The 23002-nt window shown below is 38.4% G+C and overlaps 1 pseudogene; it reads right to left on the reverse strand.

The window, feature by feature from the left end:
* Positions 1–14892, reverse strand: LOC110458377 (annotated as a pseudogene).
* Positions 14893–23002: the final 8110 nt, after the last annotated feature.

Here is a 23002-nt window from a genome sequence, read left to right on the forward strand (position 1 = left end):
ATAATATATCTCATTTAAAAAAGTATACTAATGCGTTTGACGTTGTGGCAAATTTGTACTTGCTCAATCCTGTTTTTAAACAGAAGCCACATCGACAAATCTTCCGCAAAACAAAATGGTGTCAGATCGATTGTCTTTGATGAGAAAGATGAAAGGGTGATCGGCATCGAACACCAAAGGCATCTTCATTGACATACAACAATTCATTGCGACAGCTGTGGCAGCTGCAGCTTCTGTTCCCGTTTCGGTGACATCCACAAATGTTTTGTGAAAGATGGCGGAAAGATATGTCTTCCCGGAGGCGTCTAGACCAGACATATCAGCTTTCGACGCTTCAAAAAGGTCAGCCATTCCCATTTCCTTGAAGATCTTTGAAAGCTCAAATTCAGATTCGAGTTTGAACTTTGGCAGAGTCACGTTAACTGCAGTTGGTGTCATATGTTTGATCAGCCCATGAAGCTTTGATGGGGTAAGCGAATCTTCAAGGGCAGATAATCCATCTTTATCATCAGGTAAAATTACTACCATTGAGAGAGCATTCCCTTTGTAGGGCAACTCCAAAGCACTGCACTTTAGTTTTTCATCACGCTTCATGCAAAAATGTTTATCAACGTTAGACATCATTTGCACTTTCTCTTGTCGACCATTAAGGGTGTGAAATGTCCCTTCCTTGGTACAATATTGATCAAATTTTAACATCCATTCCGCTTTGAAATATATTGCGTTTACTAGTACCATCACGGTCATTGGGTTTAAGGACCCTTCTGGCAGAAGATCATTTATTTTCTGTGCAGTCTTCACACTCACCCATCCGTTGATTTCATTTCTTGCAGTTTCGGGCGGGTCATAGTTCATTGCCTTGATATCAGTCTGGTAGTGTTTCTTACAAAGCTCGAAGAAGGATGACATAATATCTGTCTTTTGGTTGGGATATAGTCTGTTGGCTATCCTCAATGTCACCTCTTTGTTTCCAATCATAGCCACTTGTAGGTAATCTTCGAAAGCCTCGTGCACGCGCTGACCTAAAGACTGGAGTTTTAATGCTGGACCCATTTGGACTGCCGTTTGCCCTCTGGCACCGAGAAACACCATTGACATGGCAGCAGAGATCGAAAACGGCGAGTAGAATAGATTATCGCCAGGTGAGGTTGCCATCAGACGTTTGTATAACTCCCATGTAAATTCCATGTTTGAGTCCTGGAAATCTTTGTGCAGGATATCGTTTCGAAATATTTTGGCGGATGAAGAAGCCATGTTGATGTTAAGTATAACACGGGTCGTCCCTTTTAATGATGTTCTTTTGAAGTTCTCTCTGTTCTAGTGTAACTTTTCCTGTTTAGAATATATAGAGAAAACAACATTGTACTATTTTGTGTTTAATTTAGGAACGATGCAAAAAAACAAGATAAATGTGACAAGGTTCAAAATGTAGAAAATGGCAAAGATTAAATCAAAAATAAAAATATGCAGTAGAATATGACCGGTAAGGATAGGGTATGGTAGAGTATGTGTGGTAGAGTATGTGTGGTATAGTAGGTGTGGTATAGGTGTGGTAGAGTATGTGTGGTATAGTATGTGTGGTATAGTATGTGTGGTAGAGTATGTGTGGTAAAGTATGTGTGGTAGAGTAGGTATGGTAGAGTATGTGTGGTAAAGTATGTGTGGTAGAGTAGGAATGGTAGAGTAGGTATGGTAGAGTAGGTATGGTATAGTATGTGTGGTAGAGTAGGTATGGTATAGTAGGAATGGTATAGTAGGTGTAGTATAGTAGGTGTGGTAGAGTAGGTATGGTAGAGTATGTGTGGTATAGTATGTGTGGTATAGCATGTGTGGTATAGTATGTGTGGTAAAGTATGTGTGGTAGAGTATGTGTGGTAGAGTAGGTATGGTAGAGTAGGTATGGTAGAGTAGGTATGGTATAGTATGTATGGTAGAGTAGGTATGGTATATTATGTGTGGTATAGTATGTGTGGTATAGTAGGTGTGGTAGAGTAGGTGTAGTATAGTAGGTGTGGTAGAGTAGGTATGGTAGAGTATGTGTGGTAGAGTATGTGTGGTATAGTATGTGTGGTATAGTAGGTGTGTTAAGTATGTGTGGTAGAGTAGGTATGGTAGAGTATGTATGGTGAGGAGTATGTGTGATATAGTATGTGTGGCATAGTACCTGTGGTATAGCATGTGTGGTAGAGTATGTGTGGTAAAGTATGTGTGGTAGAGTAGGTAAGGTAGAGTAGGTATGGTAGAGTAGGTATTGTAGAGTATGTGTGGTATAGTATGTGTGGTAGAGTAGGTATGGTTGAGTATGTGTGGTATAGTATGTGTGGTATAGCATGTGTGGTAAAGTATGTGTGGTAGAGTAGGTATGGTAGAGTAGGTATGGTAGAGTAGGTATGGTATAGTATGTGTGGTATAGTATGTGTGGTATAGTATGTGTGGTAGAGTGGGTGTGGTATAGTAGGAGTAGTATAGTAGGTGTAGTATAGTAGGTGTGGTAGAGTAGGTATGGTAGAGTATGTGTGGTATAGTAGGTGTGGTATAGTAGGTGTAGTATAGTATGTGTGGTAGAGTAGGTATGGTAGAGTATGTGTGGTAGAGTATGTGTGGTATAGTATGTGTGGTAGAGTAGGTATGGTAGAGTAGGTGTTGTATAGTAGGTATGGTAGAGTAGGTATTTTGTGTTTAATTTAGGAACGATGCAAAAAAACAAGATAAATGTGACAAGGATCAAAATGTAGAAAATGGCAAAGATTAAATAAAAAATAAAAATATGCAGTAGAATATGACCGGTAAGGATAGGGTATGGTAGAGTATGTGTGGTATAGTATGTGTGGTAGAGTAAGTGTGGTAAAGTATGTGTGGTAGAGTAGGTATGGTAGAGTATGTGTGGTATAGTATGTGTGGTATAGTAGGTGTGGTATAGGTGTGGTAGAGTATGTGTGGTATATTATGTGTGGTATAGTATGTGTGGTATAGTATGTGTGGTAGAGTAAGTGTGGTAAAGTATGTGTGGTAGAGTAGGTATGGTAGAGTATGTGTGGTAAAGTATGTGTGGTAGAGTAGGAATGGTAGAGTAGGTGTGGTATAGTAGGAATGGTAAAGTAGGTGTAGTATAGTAGGTGTGGTAGAGAAGGTATGGTAGAGTAGGTGTGGTAAAGTATGTGTGGTAGAGTAGGTATGGTAGAGTAGGTATTAAGGGTATGTGTGGTAGAGTAGGTATGGTAGAGTATGTGTGGTATAGTATGTGTGGTATAGCATGTGTGGTAGAGTATGTGTGGTATAGTATGTGTAGTATAGTATGTGTGTAAGGGTATGTGTGGTAGAGTAGGTATGGTAGAGTAGGTATGGTAGAGTAGGCATGGTAAAGTATGTGTGGTAGAGTAGGTATGGTAGAGTAGGTATGGTATAGTATGTGTGGTATAGCATGGGTGGTAGAGTATGTGTGGTAGAGTAGGTATGGTAGAGTAGGTGTGGTAGAGTAGGTATGGTAGAGTAGGTATGGCAGAGTAGGTATGGTAGAGTAGGTATGGTAGAGTAGGGATGGTAGAGTAGGTATGGTAGAGTAGGTATGGTAGAGTAGGGATGGTATAGTATGTGTGGTAGAGTAGGTATGGTATAGTATGTGTGGTATAGCATGGGTGGTAGAGTATGTGTGGTAGAGTAGGTATGGTAGAGTAGGTATGGTAGAGTAGGTATGGTAGAGTAGGTATGGTAGAGTAGGTATGGTAGAGTAGGTATGGTCAAGTAGGTATGGTATAGTATGTGTGGTAGAGTATGTGTGGTATAGTATGTGTGGTATAGTATGTGTGGTATAGCATGTGTGTAGGGTATGTGTGGTATAGTATGTGTGGTAGAGTAGGTATGGTAGAGTATGTGTGGTATAGTAGGTGTGGTAGAGTATGTGTGGTATAGTAGGTGTGGTAGAGTATGTGTGGTATAGTAGGTGTGGTAGAGTATGTGTGGTATAGTAGGTGTAGTATAGTAGGTGTGGTAGAGTAGGTATGGTAGAGTAGGTGTGGTATAGTATGTGTGGTAGAGAAGGTATGGTGGAGTAGGTGTGGTTTAGTAGGTATGGTAGAGTAGGTGTGGTAGAGTAGGTATGGTATAGTATGTGTGGTAGAGTAGGTATGGTAGAGTAGGTGTGGTATAGTATGTGTGGTAGAGTAGGTATGGTGGAGTAGGTGTGGTTTAGTAGGTATGGTAGAGTAGGTGTGGTAGAGTAGGTATGGTATAGTAGGAATGGTATAGTAGGTGTAGTATAGTATGTGTGGTAGAGTAGGGATGGTGGAGTAGGTGTGGTTTAGTAGGGATGGTAGAGTAGGTGGGGTAGAGTATGTGTGGTATAGTAGGTGTAGTATAGTATGTGTGGTAGAGTAGGTGTGGTAGAGTATGTGTGGTAGAGTAGGTGTGGTAGAGTATGTGTGGTAGAGTAGGTATGGTAGAGTAGGTATGGTATAGTATGTGTGGTATAGTATGTATGGTAGAGTATGTATGGTAGAGTATGTATGGTAGAGTAGGTATGGTAGAGTAGGTATGGTAGACTAGGTATGGTAGAGTAGGTATGGTAGACTAGGTATGGTAGAGTAGGTATGGCAGAGTAGGTATGGTATAGTATGTGGGGTAGAGTAGGTATGGTATAGTAGGAATGGTATAGTAGGTGTAGTATAGTAGGTGTGGTATAGTATGTGTGGTAGAGTATGTATGGTAGAGTAGGTATGGGAGAGTAGGTATGGTAGAGTAGGTGTGGTAGAGTTGGGTATAGTAGGTGTGGTAGAGTAGGTATGGGAGAGTAGGTATGGTAGAGTATGTACGGTGAGGAGTATGTGTGGTATAGTATGTGGTATAGTATGTATGGTAGAGTATGTATGGTAGAGGATGTATGGGAGAGTAGGTATGGTAGAGTATGTACGGTGAGGAGTATGTGTGGTATAGTATGTGCGGTATAGTATGTGTGGTAGAGTATGTATGGTAGAGTAGGTATGGAAGAGTAGGTATGGTAGAGTATGTACGGTGAGGAGTATGTGTGGTATAGTATGTGTGGATGGTATAGTATGTGTGGTAGAGTAAGTATGGTAGAGTAGGTATGGTAGCGTAGGTATGTTAGAGTATGTGTGGTATAGTATGTATGGTAGTGTAGGTATGGTAGAGTATGTGTGGAAGAGTAGGTGTGGTAAAGTATGTGTGGTAGAGTAGGTCTGGTAGAGTATGTATGGTGAGGAGTATGCGTGGTATAGTATGTGTGGTATAGCATGTGTGGTAGAGTCTCTGTGGTATAGTATGTGTGGTAGAGCAGGTATGGTAGAGTAGGTGTGGTAGAGTAGGTGTAGTATAGTAGGTGTGGTATAGTATGTGTGGTATAGCATGTAGGTATGGTCAAGTAGGTATGGTATAGTATGTGTGGTATAGCATGTAGGTATGGTCAAGTAGGTATGGTATAGTATGTGTGGTAGGGTAGGTATGGTAGAGTAGGTATGGTAGAGCAGGTATGGTAGAGTAGGTGTGGTATAGTAGTAGAGTAGGTATGGTATAGTATGTATGGTAGAGTAGGTATGGAATATTATGTGTGGTATAGTATGTGTGGTATAGCATGTAGGTATGGTCAAGTAGGTATGGTATAGTATGTGTTGTAGAGTAGGTATGGTATAGTATGTATGGTATAGTAAGTGTGGTAGAGTAGGTATGGTAGAGAAGGTGTGGTAGAGTAGGTGTGGTTGAGTAGGTGTGGTAGAGTAGGTGTGGTATAGTATGTGAGGTAGAGTAGGTGTGGTAGAGTATGTGTGGTATATTATGTGTGGTATAGTATGTTGGGTATAGTAGGTGTGGTAGAGTATGTGTGGTATAGTATGTATGGAAGAGTAGGTATGGGAGAGTAGGAATGGTAGAGTAGGTGGGGTATAGTAGGAATGGTAAAGTAGGTGTAGTATAGTAGGTGTGGTAGAGTATGTGTGGTATATTATGTGTGGTATAGTATGTTGGGTATAGGAGGTGTGGTAGAGTAGGTGTAGTATAGTAGGTGTGGTAGAGTAGGTGTGGTTGAGTAGGTGTGGTAGAGTAGGTGTGGTTGAGTAGGTGTGGTAGAGTAGGTGTAGTATAGTATGTGTGGTAGAGTAGGGATGGTAGAGTAGGTATGGTAGAGAAGGTGTGGTAGAGTAGGTGTGGTTGAGTAGGTGTGGTAGAGTAGGTGTGGTAGAGTATGTGTGGTATAGTACGTATGGTATAGTAGGTGTGCTATAGTATGTGTGGTATAGTAGGGGTGGTAAAGTATGTGTGGTAGAGTAGGTATGCTAGAGTAGGTATGGTATAGTATGTGGGGTAGAGTAGGTATGGTATAGTATGTGCGGTAGAGTAGGTATGGTTTAGTATGTGTGGTAGAGTAGGTATGGTACAGTATGTGTGGTAGAGTAGGTGTGGTAGAGGATGTGTGGTATAGTATGTGTGGTAGGGTAGAGTATGTGTGGTATAGTATGAGTGGTAGAGTATGTGTGGTAGAGTATTTGTGGTATAGTATGTTTGGTAGAGTATGTGTGGTATAGTACGTATGGTAGAGTAGGTATGGTAGACTAGGTATGGTAGAGTAGGTATGGGAGAGTAGGTATGGTAGAGTAGGTATATGTGTGGTAGAGTAGGTATGGTAGAGTCGGTATGTTAGAGTATGTGTGGTATAGTATGTATGGTAGAGGATGTATGGGAGAGTAGGTATGGTAGAGTATGTGTGGAAGAGTAGGTGTGGTAAAGTATGTGTGGTAGAGTAGGTATGTTATATTATGTGTGGTATAGTATGTTGGGTATAGTAGGTGCGGTAGAGTAGGTATGGGAGAGCATGTGTGGTAGAGGATGTGGGGTATAGTATGTGTGGTATAGTAGGTGTGGTATAGGTGTGGTAGAGTATGTGTGGTATATTATGTGTGGTATAGTATGTGTGGGATAGTATGTGTGGTAGAGTAGGTGGGGGATAGTATGTGTGGTAGAGTAGGTATGGAAGAGTAGGTATGGTAGAGTATGTGTGGGAGAGTAGGTATGGTAGAGTATGTGTGGTAGAGTAGGTGTGGTATAGTAGGTATGGTAGAGTAGGGGTGGTAAAGCAGGTATGGTAGAGTATGTGGGGAAGAGTATGTGTGGTAAAGTATGTGTGGTATAGTATGTGTGTGTGGTAGAGTAGGTATGGTAGAGAAGGTGTGGTAGAGTATGTGTGGTATATTATGTGTGGTATAGTATGTGTGGATGGTATAGTATGTGTGGTAGAGTAAGTATGGTAGAGTAGGTATGGTAGAGAAGGTGTGGTAGAGTATGTGTGGTATAGTACGTATGGTAGAGTAGGTATGGTAGAGGAGGGATGGTAGAGGAGGGATGGTATAGTATGTGTGGTATAGCATGTAGGTATGGTCAAGTAGGTATGGTATAGTATGTGTGGTATAGCATGTGTGGTAGAGTCTCTGTGGTATAGTATGTGTGGTAGAGGAGGTGTGGTAGAGTATGTGTGGTATAGTAGGGGGGGTAGAGTAGGGATGGTAGAGTAGGGATGGTAGAGGAGGGATGGTAGAGGAGGGATGGTAGAGGAGGGATGGTATAGTATGTGTGGTATAGTTTGTGTGGTAGAGTAGGTATGGTACAGTATGTGTGGTAGAGTAGGTGTGGTATAGTATGTATGGTAGTGTAGGTATGGTAGAGTATGTGTGGAAGAGTAGGTGTGGTAAAGTATGTGTGGTAGAGTAGGAATGGTAGAGTAGGTGGGGTATAGTAGGAATGGTAAAGTAGGTGTAGTATAGTAGGTGTGGTATAGTATGTGTGGTATAGTGGGTGTGGTAAAGTATGTGTGGTATAGTATGTGCGGTATAGTATGTGTGGTAGAGTATGTGTTGTATAGTAGGTATGGTAGAGTAGGTGTGGTAAAGCAGGTATGGTAGAGTATGTGTGGAAGAGTATGTGTGGTAAAGTATGTGTGGTATAGTATGTGTGGTATAGTATGTGTGGTATAGTTTGTGTGGTAGAGTAGGTATGGTAGAGTATGTGTGGTAGAGTAGGTATGGTAGAGTATGTGTGGTATAGCATGTGTGGTAGAGTATGTGTGGTATAGTATGTGTGGTAGAGTATGTGTGGTAGAGTATGTGTTGTATAGTAGGTATGGTAGAGTAGGTATGGTAGAGTAGGTGTGGTAGAGTAGGTATGGTATAGTATGTGTGGTAGAGTAGGTGTGGTATAGTATGTGTGGTAGAGTAGGTATGGTAGAGTAGGTATGGTATAGTATGTGTGGTAGAGTAGGTACGGTAGAGTAGGTATGGTTTAGTATGTGTGGTAGAGTAGGTATGGTATATTATGTGTGGTATAGTATGTGTGGTATAGTAGGTGTGGTAGAGCAGGTGTAGTATAGTAGGTGTGGTAGAGTAGGTATGGTAGAGTATGTGTGGTAGAGTATGTGTGGTATAGTATGTGTGGTATAGTAGGTGTGGTAAAGTATGTGTGGTAGAGTAGGTATGGTAGAGTATGTATGGTGAGGAGTATGTGTGGTATAGTATGTGTGGTATAGTACCTGTGGTATAGCATGTGTGGTAGAGTATGTGTGGTATAGTATGTGTGGTAGAGTAGGTATGGTAGAGTAGGTGTGGTATAGTAGGTATGGTAGAGTAGGTATGGTAGAGTAGGTGTGGTATAGTATGTGTGGTAGAGTAGGTGTGGTAGAGTATGTGTGGTATAGTATGAGTGGTAGAGTATGTGTGGTAGAGTATGTGGTGTATAGTATGTGTGGTAGAGTAGGTGTGGTAGAGTATGTGTGGTATAGTATGTGTGGTAGAGTATGTGTGGTAGAGTATGTGTTGTATAGTAGGTATGGTAGAGTAGGTATGGTAGAGTAGGTGTGGTAGAGTAGGTATGGTAGAGTAGGTGTGGTAGAGTATGTGTGGTAGAGTATTTGTGGTATAGTATGTTTGGTAGAGTATGTGTGGTATAGTAGGTGTGGTAGAGTAGGTGTGGTAGAGTAGGTGTGGTATAGTATGTATGGTATAGTAAGTGTGGTAGAGTAGGTGTGGTAGAGTAGGTGTGGTAAAGTAGGTGTGGTAGAGTAGGTGTGGTAAAGTATGTGTGGTATAGTAGGTGTGGTATAGTATATGTGGTATAGTAGGTGTGGTTGGTGGGTGTGGTAGAGTATGTGTGGTAGAGTATGTGCTAATGTAGTGAAATTATAATATGTTAAAACATAGATGCTGTAGAATAGATGTGGTAGAATAGATGTGATGAAATAGATGTTGTAGAATAGATGTTGTAGAATAGATGTGGTGGAATAGATGTGGTGGTATAGATGTGATAGAATAGATGTGGTAGTATAGATGTGGTGGTATAGAAGTGGTAGAATAGATGTGGTGGAATAGATGAGGTAGAATAAGTGGGGTAGAATAGATTTGGTAGAATTGATGTGGTAGAATAGATGTGGTACAATAGATGTAGTAGAATAGATGTGGTGCAATAGATGTGATGGAATAGATGTGGTAGAATAGATGTGGTGGAATAGATGTTGTAGAATAGATGTGGTGGAATAGATGTGATGAAATAGATGTTGTAGAATAGATGTTGTAGAATAGATGTGGTGGAATAGATGTGGTGGTATAGATGTGATAGAATAGATGTGGTAGTATAGATGTGGTGGTATAGAAGTGGTAGAATAGATGTGGTGGAATAGATGAGGTAGAATAAGTGGGGTAGAATAGATTTGGTAGAATTGATGTGGTAGAATAGATGTGGTACAATAGATGTAGTAGAATAGATGTGGTGCAATAGATGTGATGGAATAGATGTGGTAGAATAGATGTGGTGGAATAGATGTTGTAGAATAGATGTGGTGGAATAGATGTGGTGAAATAGATGTTGTAGAATAGATGTTGTAGAATAGATGTGGTAGAATAGATGTGGTGGAATAGATGTGGTGGTATAGATGTGGTAGAATAGGTGTGGTAGAATAGATGTGGTGGTATAGAAGTGGTAGAATAGATGTGGTGGAATAGATGAGGTAGAATAAGTGGGGTAGAATAGATTTGGTAGAATTGATGTGGTAGAATAGATGTGGTACAATAGATGTAGTAGAATAGATGTGGTGCAATAGATGTGATGGAATAGATGTGGTAGAATAGATGTGGTGGAATAGATGTGGTAGAATAGATGTGGTGGAATAGATGTGGTAGAATAGATGTGGTAGAATAAGTGTGGTAGAATTGATGTGGTAGAATAGATGTAGTAGAATAGATGTGGTGGAATAGATGTGGTAGAATAGATATGGTAGAATAAGTGTGGTAGAATTGATGGAGTAGAATAGATGTGGTCGAATAGATGTGATGGAATAAATGTGGTAGAATAGATATGGTAGAATCCATGTGATGGAATAAATGTGGTAGAATAGATGTAGTAGAATAGATGTGGAAGAATAGATGTGGTGCAATAGATGTGATGGAATAGATGGGGTAGAATAGATTTGGTAGAATAGATGTAGTAGGATAGATGTGGTAGAATGATGTGATGGAATAGATGTGGTAGAATAGGTGTGGTAGAATAGATGTGGTAGAATAAGTGTGGTTGAAAAGATGTGTTAGAATAAGTGTGGTAGAATAGATGTGGTGGAATAGATGTGATAGAATAAGTGTGGTAGAATAGATGCTGTAGAATAGATGTGGTATAATAGATATGGTAGAATAGATGTGATGGAATAAATGTGGTAGAATAGATGTGGTAGATTAAGTGTGGTAGAATAGATATGGTAGAATAAGTGTGGTAGAATAGATGTGGTGGAATAGATGTGATAGAATAAGTGTGGTAGAATAGATGTGGTGGAATAGATGTGGTGGAATAGATGTGGTGGAATAGATGTGATGGAATAAATGTGGTAGAATAGATGTGGTAGATTAAGTGTGGTAGAATAGATATGGTAGAATAAGTGTGGTAGAATAGATGTGGTGGAATAGATGTGATAGAATAAATATGGTAGAATAGATGCTGTAGAATAGATATGGTTGAATAGATGTGGTAGAATAGATGTGGTTGAATAGGTGTGGTAGAATAGATATGGTGGAATAGATGTGGTAGGATAGATGTTGTAGAATAAGTGTGGTAGAATAGATGCTGTAGAATGGGTGTGGTAGAATAGGTATGGTAGAATAGATGTGGTGGAATAGATGTGATGGAATAGATGTGGTGGAATAGATGTGGTGGAATAGATGTGGTGGATTAGATGTGGTAGAATAGATATGGTAGAATAGATGTGGTAGAATAAGTGTGGTAGAATAGATGCTGTAGAATAGATGTGGTAGAATAGATGTGGTGGTATAGATGTGGTAGAATAGATTTGGTGGAATAGATGTGGTAGAATAGATGTGGTAGAATAGATGTGATGCAATAGATGTGGTAGGATAGATGTGGTAGAATAAGTGTGGTAGAATAGATGTGGTGGAATAGATGTGGTAGAATAGATGTGGTAGAATAAGTGTGGTAGAATAGATGCTGTAGAATAGATATGGTTGAATAGATGTGGTAGAATAGATGTGGTTGAATAGGTGTGGTAGAATAGATGTGGTAGAATAGATGTGATGCAATAGATGTGGTAGGATAGATGTGGTAGAATAAGTGTGGTAGAATAGATGTGGTGGAATAAGTGTGGTAGAATAGATGCTGTAGAATAGATGTGATGGAATAGATGTGGTGGAATAGATGTGATAGAATAAATATGGTAGAATAGATGCTGTAGAATAGATATGGTTGAATATGTAGTAGAATAGATGTGGTGCAATAGATGTGATGGAATAGATGTGGTGGAATAGATGTGTTAGAATAGATGTGGTGGAATAGATGTGTTAGAATAGATGTGGTGGAATAGATGTGGGAGAATAGATGTGGTTGAATAGGTGTGGTAGAATAGATATGGTGGAATAGATGTGGTAGGATAGATGTGGTATAGATGTGATGGAATAGATGTGGTAGGATAGATGTTGTAGAATAAGTGTGGTAGAATAGATGTGGTAGCATAGATGTGATGCAATAGATGTGGTAGGATAGATATGGTAGAAGAAGTGTGGTAGAATAGATGCTGTAGAATAGATGTGATGGAATAGATGTGGTAGAATAGATGCTGTAGAATAGATATGGTTGAATATGTAGTAGAATAGATGTGGTGCAATAGATGTGATGGAATAGATGTGGTAGGATAGATGTTGTAGAATAAGTGTGGTAGAATAGATGTGGTGGAAAAGATGTGGTAGAATAGGTGTGGTGGATTAGATGTGGTAGAATAGATGTGGGTGAATAGGTGTGGTAGAATAGATGTGGTGGATAAGATGTGGTAGAATAGATGTGGTGGTATAGATGTGGTAGAATAGGTGTGGTGGATTAGATGTGGTAGAATAAGTGTTGTAGTATAGATGTGGTAGAATAGATTTGGTGGAATAGATGTGGTAGAATAGGTGTGGTGGATTAGATGTGGTAGAATAAGTGTTGTAGTATAGATGTGGTAGAATAGATTTGGTGGAATAGATGTGGTAGAATAGCTGTGGTGGAATATATGTGATGGAATAGATGTGGTAGGATAGATGTGGTAGAATAAGTGTGGTAGAATAGATGCTGTAGAATAGATGTGATGGAATAGATGTGGTAGGATAGATGTTGTAGAATAAGTGTGGTAGAATAGATGTGGTGGAATAGATGTGGTAGAATAGCTGTGGTGGAATAGATGTGGTATAATAGATATGGTAGAATAGATATGGTAGAATAGATGTGGTAGAATAGCTGTGGTGGAATAGATGTGGTATAATAGATATGGTAGAATAGATATGATAGAATAGATGTGGAAGAATAGCTGTGGTGGAATAGCTGTGGTGGAATAGATGCGGTATAATAGATATGGTAGAATAGATATGATAGAATAGATGTGGAAGAATAGCTGTGGTGGAATAGCTGTGGTGGAATAGATGAATAGATGTGGTTGAATAGATGTGGTAGAATAACTGTGGTAGATTATGTGTGGTAGAATAAGTGTGGTAGAATAGGTGTGGTAGAAAAGGTGTGGTGGATTAGATGTGGTAGAATAGATTTGGTAGAATAGATGTGGTGAAATAGATGTGGGGAAATAGATGTGGTAGAATAACTGTGGTGGAATAGATGTGATGGAATAGATGTGGTAGAATAGATGTGGTGAAATAGATGTGGTAGAATAGCTGTGGTGGAATAGATGTGATGGAATAGATGTGGTAGAATAGATGTGGTGAAATAGATGTGTGGTATAGATGTGGTAGAATGGGTGTGGTAGAATAGGTGTGGTAGAATAGATGTGATGGAATAGATGTGGTAGAATAGATGTGGTGAAATAGATGTGTGGTATAGATGTGGTAGAATGGGTGTGGTAGAATAGGTGTGGTAGAATAGATGTGGTGGCTTAGATGTGGTAGAATAGATGTGATGGAATAGATGTGGGAGAATAGGTGTGGTAGAATAGATGTGGTAGAATAAGTGTTGTAGAATAGATGTGGTAGAATAGATTTTGTGGAATATCTGTGGTGGAATAGATGTGGTAGAATAGATGTTGTAGAGTAGGTGTGGTAGAATAGGGATGGTAAAATAGATGTGGTCGAATAATTTCGGTATATTATGTTTGATAGAATATGTGTGGTAGAAAAGATGTGGTGGAATAGATGTGGTGGAATAGATTTGGTGGAATAGATGTGGTAGAATAGATGTGGTAGAATAAGTGTGGTAGAATAGATGTGGTGGAATAGATGTGATAGAATAAGTGTGGTAGAATAGGTGTGGTAGAATAGATGTGATGGAATAGATGTGGTAGAATAGGAGGGGTAGAATAGATGTGGTAGAATAGATGTGGTAGAATAAGTGTGGTAGAATAGATGTGGTGGAATAGATGTGGTGGAATAGATGTGGTGGATTAGATGTGGTAGAATAGATGTTGTGGAATAGATGTGGTAGAATAGATGTGGTAGAATAAGTGTTGTAGAATAGATGTGGTAGAATAGATTTTGTGGAATATCTGTGGTGGAATAGATGTGGTAGAATAGATGTGGTAGAATAAGTGTTGTAGAATAGATGTGGTAGAATAGATTTGGTGGAATAGATGTGGTGGATTAGATGTGGTAGAATAGATGTTGTGGAATAGATGTGGTAGAATAGATGTGGTAGAATAAGTGTGGTAGAATAGATGTGGTGGAATAGATGTGGTGGATTAGATGTGGTAGAATAGATGTTGTGGAATAGATGTGGTAGAATAGATGTGGTAGAATAGGTGTGGTAGAACAGATGTGGTAGAATAGATGTTGTAGAATGGGTGTGGTAGAATAGGTATGGTAAAATAGATGTGGTCGAATAATTTCGGTATATTATGTTTGATAGAATATGTGTGGTAGATTATGTGTGGTAGAATAGATGTGATAGAAAAAGTGTGGTAACAAGTATGGTGGTAAAAGATGTGTTAAAAAAGGTGTAGCAAAACAGATGTAGCAAAACAGATGCTAGACCGGAACTAGAATCATTCGATATTCTGTCTTCTCTAACCACTAGTAGCCAGGTGAGCTTCCTGGTCGACTGAAATACCCTGGCTCAGCTGCGACAGGGATATTTAATAAAGATCTTATTAAGACGTAATCATTCGTTATAGATACTGACGCCTGCACATGATAAACGGAAGTTACTGGACGTATTATGTTTATCTCTTTATCGTAGAGCCACGGGTACTAGCCTCGTCTGTCAATACACATGATTACATTGTATATTGTGTTTATGTAGAACCGTATCGTATACATCGGAATTAGCTATCTAGGTCCGTGCGTATACATACACATAAAAGACAAAATAAAAATGGCGTTTTGAGATGTAGAACTAATGACTTACTTTTCTTGGCTCATGTAAGCAGTGGGCGTGTATATATAATTTTGTTTATAAATACACACATGTACAGTATATCTATCGGAACGGGAAAACAAACTGAGCTAACCTTATCCTTTAGTTACATATGAGGTCAATTTAATTTGCATTACGTGCTGGGGTATTTTGTAGGTGTCCAAATTCAGCTCTTGATATTACACAAACGTCATACTTATTCTTCCAATCCCTGAGTATGTTTATAGAACTTCAGGTNGCGAAGAATTGTTTCATTAGTGTTTTATTTTTACTTGGGAGTAGTCTCCCTTTTTTAGAAAGATGAAATATGGGCGGCCGTTTTAGGATAAAATACATAAACTACTTAAGGTACTAGGATTTTCTGCCACAAAAAAATAGAGGTTGTCAGAATTTTAAGGATTTTAAATGGAAATTTATGTAAAAAGGATTGAATTTTGAAAAAAGCCTTGAAACACACATTTCTTTTGCAAAATAATGTCAATAAAAATGATACTAACATGGATTAGTATTGCATTAATGTATATTAATTTCATAAATGCTGAAATTGTGTAAAACTAATCATCTATAAACGATTAAAAATTGACATTTTATAATAAAACCATATACACATAGTAACTGCATGCAATGAGTTATCGTTCTTGGAAAACAGTAGTAAAATAGGTAGCCGGTTTCCTGAAGTACAGAAATATGGACACTGTTCCGTCAATAATAAGCATACAATATTCATCAGTTTAATATTAAACATTAGAATATGCGGAAATTGTGATACTATCTCCCTACATTGGATTTTCAACTAGGGATGTACTTCCTACTTCCGTTTAGCAATACACTCCTATGACCTTAAGTGAAAAAGTGATTGCCTTTATGTGAATTTTTGCCATTATGTCCAGTTTTTTCCACTTAAGTGTAAATCTTTTGCTCTTAAGTAGTTTATGTATTTTATCCTAAAACGGCCGCCCATAATGAAACAACGAAAACAGTTTACCTGGCTTAGAGTAACTGTCCCTGTCCAGTTTTTCATTTGCTTTGCTGATGAATAATTTTGATGCTGTGCTTTGATATTCCCTGTAAGGCAACATCGGTAAAGTATAGGCATTGCAGTGTTAATGTCCAGAGATCAACCCAGGTAGTTTTCTCTCTTATTTCTATTTCAAACATTCGAACAACTACTGTGAACTCTGTTAAATGCATCGCAGCATGTTATTTCATGGAATATACATTTCGAAAAGGACTGAAACATACATTGTACATGTATATTGTACAGTAATGACAATGGTAACAACATACTGTTACTTATTGTTACCATCTGCCTTAACATTTATTGCGGATTTTCAAAGGATTATCTATCAAACATTTTGCTCTCGTATTATGTACCAAATATGTGTTGATAAAGTAGGTAATACAAGTGTCTATTTACTATTACTGTCTTTTCTAAGAGCATCGTATGTCACAGTTTCCAATTGTTGACGACGGAAGAAGTAGAGCGCGAGCCAGCAGCAAGGGAAACAATCGTCCTGTCGGTAACATTAGAACCATCCTTGTGCAGAAGGCAATATTGGTTTAAGTCATTGTCGATACTCCAGGGGTTACGTTGAAGTCGGGTGTCGCTCCTTTGTAATCTTCAAAGGACAGCTATCGGTCGGCGATTGGTCAAGATTTTACCCGAGACAAATCATATATCAATCAATCAATCAACTGTATTGCATTTTACATCCAATTTACAAGGATCGAGCTGCAAACATCAAACAAACATTGATACTTTATAATGGACATCAAAAACTACATATAGCTAGCCGCGTGCATTCAACTTTGCCTTTACACATTCCAGTGGTGCAGAGAGCGAAAATGAGCGTAACCCCAGGAGTATCGAGGATGGGGTTAAGTAAACCACTGCCTATACAGTATGTGATGTACGTCACACCCAAGCGGCGTTACTTTGCAAAAGTGATAAATATTCGCATTTTGTCTTAATATGGTAAAACACAATCCCTTCATAGAAGGTGTGAATTTAAATACTGCGTTGATCAAAGTAACGAAAAATATGCATACTTCAGTGACGATACCCTTATTATTGCCAGATTTTAAACTATAATGCGTTTCATATGTTAAGCCTCTCGAAAGTGATCAAGACTTTTATCTTTTCAAGCTTTTTCTTCTGTTTTGCGTCCATAACGATCACTTACTTCCTCACTTACGATTTTTTTTCCGTGCCACTTTGCGAAAAAGTCATACATTTTCACTTTTACTTCCACTATTTTTCAGGTGGATACAATCTGTTTCAGCTGTTTCCCTGTTGTTCTGTGCCGTGTCGTTTTTCACGTTCCCTTTATCTTCCCATCAGTCGTCCAGTAGATTACCTCTATATCTACGGTATGCTGGTCTTTNAAATTTTTTCGTGCCCCTTTGCGAAAAAGTCATACATTTTCACTTTTACTTCCACTATTTTTCAGGTGGATACAATCTGTTTCAGCTGTTTCCCTGTTGTTCTGTGCCGTGTCGTTTTTCACGTTCCCTTTATCTTCCCATCAGTCGTCCAGTAGATTACCTCTATATCTACGGTATGCTGGTCTTTCCTCAGTACATACACTAATCATCTCATTTTTTTCCATTGAAATGATGTCCTCTTGTCCGGATAATGTTCTCAGATTTTTGTTAGATAATACAATTCGTCGCCTGATCTTATAAATGGCACCAAAACGCCTTTTCACAAGGTAATCTCGGAGGGATTCCGTATTCCACAGTTTCCAGTATTCTGATTCATAAAGAGGAACATTGCTGTTAAAATTCCTAGTTTTGTTCTGATGGTAATCTCGGAGGGATTCCGTATTTTTAAGATGGCGAACACACGACGAGCTTTGTTGATGCTTGTTGTAATGTCTTCGTCAGTTCCCCCTCTTGTTGTTAAGACGCTCCTTAGATACGACTTTATCGATGCTTGTTGTAATGTCTTCGTCAGTTGCCCCTCTTGTTGTTAAGACGCTCCTTGGATACGAAAAGTTCTCAGCGTCTTCAAATGCTTCTTTCGGGCATTCATTATCATCACTTTCGTATTTTGTAGATTGATGTTGAAAGCCAATACTGCTAAACGTGTCAGATAGTTTAGTGGTTTCCTGTTCCGTGTTCTTATGGGTGGGCGAAATTTCTGACAGGGATAGATCATAGTCTAGGTAATAATGTGAATGGGATTACACATTCGGACCAATCAGCCTTTATCGGCCTGCGTAGAGTATGCTTTTTGTCGCTGTTGAGTGTTGTCACCAGTGAATACATGGTTTACGGGGAAATGCTGCTTTCACGTCTGTATGTTAATTTTGATATTCCAATAGCTGCACCCAAACATGGGGTAGTATCCCTTCCAATCAACTCACCGTATAAAAGTAACTCAAATATTAAATAAATACGAAACTTAAAGTTGGGTAAATTTGTTGAAATGATATGTACGAAACATGTCTATCTTCCTACAGGTTGGGGATCTAATTTCCCTCGGGTCATCAGGCTTGAATAGGATGTCGAACATATAAACAGTACAAAATACAATACATCTACAGAAAGCATACATCTCATGTTAGTTAAGAAGTTATCAAATTCTAATGGAATTCTCGTGATTAAAAGCTGTTCTAGTATTTAATTGTTTTATTTTGTTTTGCCTGGAAGAAAGGTAACTCTCGTGTTTTACTGATTTGTACTATAACAAGGGGAATAACTCCTATGTATAATTCATCGCTTGGTGATCACTTTGAGAATTGATTGCGTCTCTGGTCTGTATAAAAAGAACAGACATTACTATATCCTATCATGTTTTCATATAGTAAAAACTGCATGGACCTGAGAATTTGTTTCAGCTATTTTTGGACCTAAAATAAGGTGTTCAGGGTATTTTTACACATTTTATTGTTATCATCATTAGGGATGGCATTTGTTTGTTTTTTACCGAAAGTTGATCTAAACCCCTAAAACTTGTAAAATTACTCCGAACACCCCAGTTTAGGTCCAAGTATAGCTGTAAGTGTTTCGTAGGTCCCTGTGGTAAAAACTGTCGTCATCCTAATCCGGTAAAATATCCTCTACTTGTATAATTATATTTATCAAATTTTGAGGAGACACACAATATCAGTGGTGGTGGATCCAGAGATGGGGACAAATTGAGGAAAATGGTGAACATGTTTTTAAAAGAAAATTATCAGGGGGATGGGTGTGTGTGTGTGTGTGTGTGTGTGTGTGTGTGTGTTCCTGAAGCCCCCCCCAAAAACTCTGGATCCGCCACTGCAATATACTACATTGTATACGTCTCTGCCAAGTCGTTTTATTGCGGTTTATTTTTGTTTAGTCGCTGAGTACTAAACGGTTGTGTTTAGTCCGGCTACTTAATGTCCCAATATTAGTTAGATTATATAAACAAGCACTTATCAAGACGCAAAGTTCTTCCTAGAGGTCCCTTTAATTCTCAAATTAACATCATTTTATTTCTTAAATACTTATCTTTATGTGTGAATTACGTTTAAATTCTAAGATATAAGGTACATACTCTGCTGGTGGATTGGATGTTTTAGTCCCGAGGTTGGCTGTAATCTCGATAGCCACAGTAATATATTTAGTGTAGTGGAATGGTCATAAAATACACACTTTATATAAATGACTTAATCTAAAATGAGCAGTACAACTCTGAATATTCCAACTTATAAAGTAGGTGGTTTTACCCACCTCCCCTTCTGTTTCTCCAATAGTTTAGACCCAACATGGGTTTTCACCTTCTTGTCACCTATAGCTAGCATCGCCGATAATTCCTAGAAGGACGAAATAGCTGTGTGATACAGTGCAATCAATTTTGGCAAACTGCATATGCATGTATGACCGAATATTAAAGGTGCAGTTACCTGTGTGTGTGTCTTAACCTCAGAAATATGCACTGCGTGTCGACTTTTATTTATTCATTTTTTAATTCATTTTTCATTTCTAAATACAAATAGTAATTTATTGTCAAGTGTTTATCTCTGTAGTTTTTTTGTTTTGGTTGCGTTAATTACCAATCTAATTAACATAAATCCTAATTAATGCGTTAGGTGTATCGTTATCAAAAGGGACATGGCTTCAACTACATCGTATTTATTGAGTTCATAGATTTATTCAAAAGCTACTAGAAATACGAAGAAGGCAGCACCCACATAAACATTAGTATGTCGATGCATTTCACCCACAAAGTAAACATTTACTGCACCATAGGGTAATTATGGTAAGCATTTACTGTACCATAGAGTAAATTAGTGTATAAAAATTTACTGTTCCATAGGGTAAACGTTTACTGTACCATAGGACCACTTCGTGCATTTAAGACTCGTCCGTGGAACTGAATGTCAAAATAAATGAAGAATCCATTTCTAGAGTATTCCGAAAGTTATGTAAACATTGGAAAGATACGTTTTAATCCTTTCATAGTGCATCCTAGATAATCCAGGGGTTTCGCTCACTTACGCACTGCGCAGAGAGCGAAAGTGAGCGTAATCCCTAGAGTATCGAGGATGTTCATAGTGCAACGCATTAAAACATTGAACTAAATGTATCTCTAATCAGTTAAAGTTATCTTTTAGTGTAATCAATATTTCTTAAGTATTAAAGATTACGTGAGAATTTCTTTGTTTATTAAATTTGTCCTGAATTAATAACGCGTACTTGGCAGTCGCTAGCTAGGTACATATATTGCCCGAAGGTCTGTGGTTCAAAGACCACAGCTGTGACGTAAAGCACAAACAAACCAAATCTAAATAAGTTCACATATCCCAGTTAGTTTATATCTACAAAAGAACATGAATGATATCTTTTAGGTATTAAAGTTAAGTTCAATTGTAATAAATAATCGTTAATTTTGTTGCTTAGTTACTTTTAATTGTTTTTTGACAATTGTGTAGTATTTCGAGTGTTACGCTATCACTGGTGGTCTGTTTATTTCTCTGTTCTAGAACTTTTCTATTGATGTAATCTTATATTGTTGATTTAAACCCCTTAAACGTGTAAAATTACTCTGAACATCTTAGTTTAGGAATAAATACAGCTGCAACAAATTCGCAGGTCCATGGGGTATTTTGTACAAGGGTTAACAGCTTGGCTTCCATACAAAGATGGGTGAATAGGGAGACGCCACAGGAACAAACACAACGGGGCACTATACGTAGATCACATTGTTCGTTTATTGAGTGCCCTCTAAAAGAAAACACGAAAGTAAAACCTCGATTTGCAGGAGTTTCCACTTAAGTCACCTTTTACGACATGGAGTGGGTACAGCAGGTCTTTTTATATCAGACAAATAACACAAAAATACGAACCTAGCAAGTTGTACAACAGGTATTGCAAAAATTCAGTTACACATGGCAGTGAAAAAAACATCGTTTTGATGGATTCATGTACTGTAAAGCTCCACAGGTATAGCAATCTATTAATTAAATAAGGTTTACCAAATGTAGGTGACCCTAAATGGTTGTTTGACCGCATAAAGGCTTATTGTTAACTTAAGTCGGGGGTTTACCTCGGTATATAAACAGCTCAGTGCAGAAGGACCTGATAATTTCTTATGGCTATATATGTGGACCTGAAAGAAGGTGTTCAAAGTAATTTTACATTTTTTTTAAAATCAAGTTTCTGTTAAAATGCCACCCCAATGATGATACCCATAAACGTGTAAAAAATCTCTGAACACCTGAGTTTGGGTCTAAATATAGCTGCAACAAATTAGCATGTCCCTGTGGGTCAATGTACTGCTCACAGGCGGATCCTATGGGTGGGAATGCGGCGCAACTGGCACCTCCCTCCCCTCAACCCTCCGTAGGACTTGCCTAGTGACACGGAATGAACATTCTAATTTACCCGAAATATATACAAGATTTTTTAAACCTTCATTTGCTTGTATTTCTACTTCCAACGAAGCGAGTGGACATATATTTTTAGCTTGTAAAAAATATTTGTTTTCTGTTGAAACATTGATGTTAATAACCGGAAAACAATCACATATCAACGCGTTTAGGGCGGATCCGGAGGGGGCGCCCAGTGCACCGCCTCCAGATAATGTGTGCATATATATCAAACTGCGCGTGAGAACGGAGTAAACCTTTATATATGAATGAATAATCAAAAGACAAATTCATTTCTGTTTATCAATAACTTTGTACATTTCTTTTGGTTTTCCCATTTGTTCCTAAATTTTCGTGTGTGTGTTTTTTTTTTATCGTAGACGGAAATAAAGTTATGAATGAATGACTCAGTACGGTAATTTATTCAAGTTGGCATGTGTATATACATATATAGCACACACATAGTGCATATATGGTAACAGTCTGATAACTATTAAGTGCATGGGAGATAATGAATGGCGGTGTCATGGTCCAAGCAACAAACCCCACCCTTTCACTGAAAGAGATCCAACCGATTCAGTGAAGTGATGGAATTGGGAGGGGACAGCTAGTCCAAAATAACACCGATATCTTTTTATTGCTTTGTGGTATGGATCGATAGTCTATCTCCGCCCCATCATAAAATTGAACAGACTATAGGGGGACGTTTGCACGTGAAAAAAACTGCGCCATCTCTATGCACGCAAACGTTTAATGAATAATTCTTTGTATGACCGAAAACGTGTACGACTCCTTTCAACAGTATTAGCTTTTATGCTAAAAAGCATCATAATTATGCATATGGTGTAGATCTATGTAATGATAAGTGAATAAAGATGAAAATGTATTGATAATATACCTGTATACCTAGTAAGTATTGGTTCAGGCCTGAGTGGGACCGCATTATATAAGTTTCCAGTTCAAACAATATTGTTCATAATTATAAACAATAATAATTCAATTCATATATTGGTTGATTGAAAATTGAACTAGTGATGTACATGTACAACGCTTACTGCCCTGAAGAAGTACTGTAAACATTTCGTCACACCTGGCTTCCGTTGTCCTTTTTTACTTATCAAGATATATCAATACAATGACTCTGACATTCTTCAAATAGCACTCAAAATCGCTTCTACAGGTAAGTCGACTGAATTAGCCAATCAGATTCCCGTATCCTAAAACATGTGATATCGTCGACACACAAACCTATTCGGCCCGTAATGTATAATTTGTTCCGGTTGACAGCACAC

This window comes from Mizuhopecten yessoensis, unplaced genomic scaffold, assembly GCF_002113885.1.
Source record: "Mizuhopecten yessoensis strain PY_sf001 unplaced genomic scaffold, ASM211388v2 scaffold9561, whole genome shotgun sequence".
Lineage (NCBI taxonomy): Eukaryota > Metazoa > Mollusca > Bivalvia > Pectinida > Pectinidae > Mizuhopecten > Mizuhopecten yessoensis.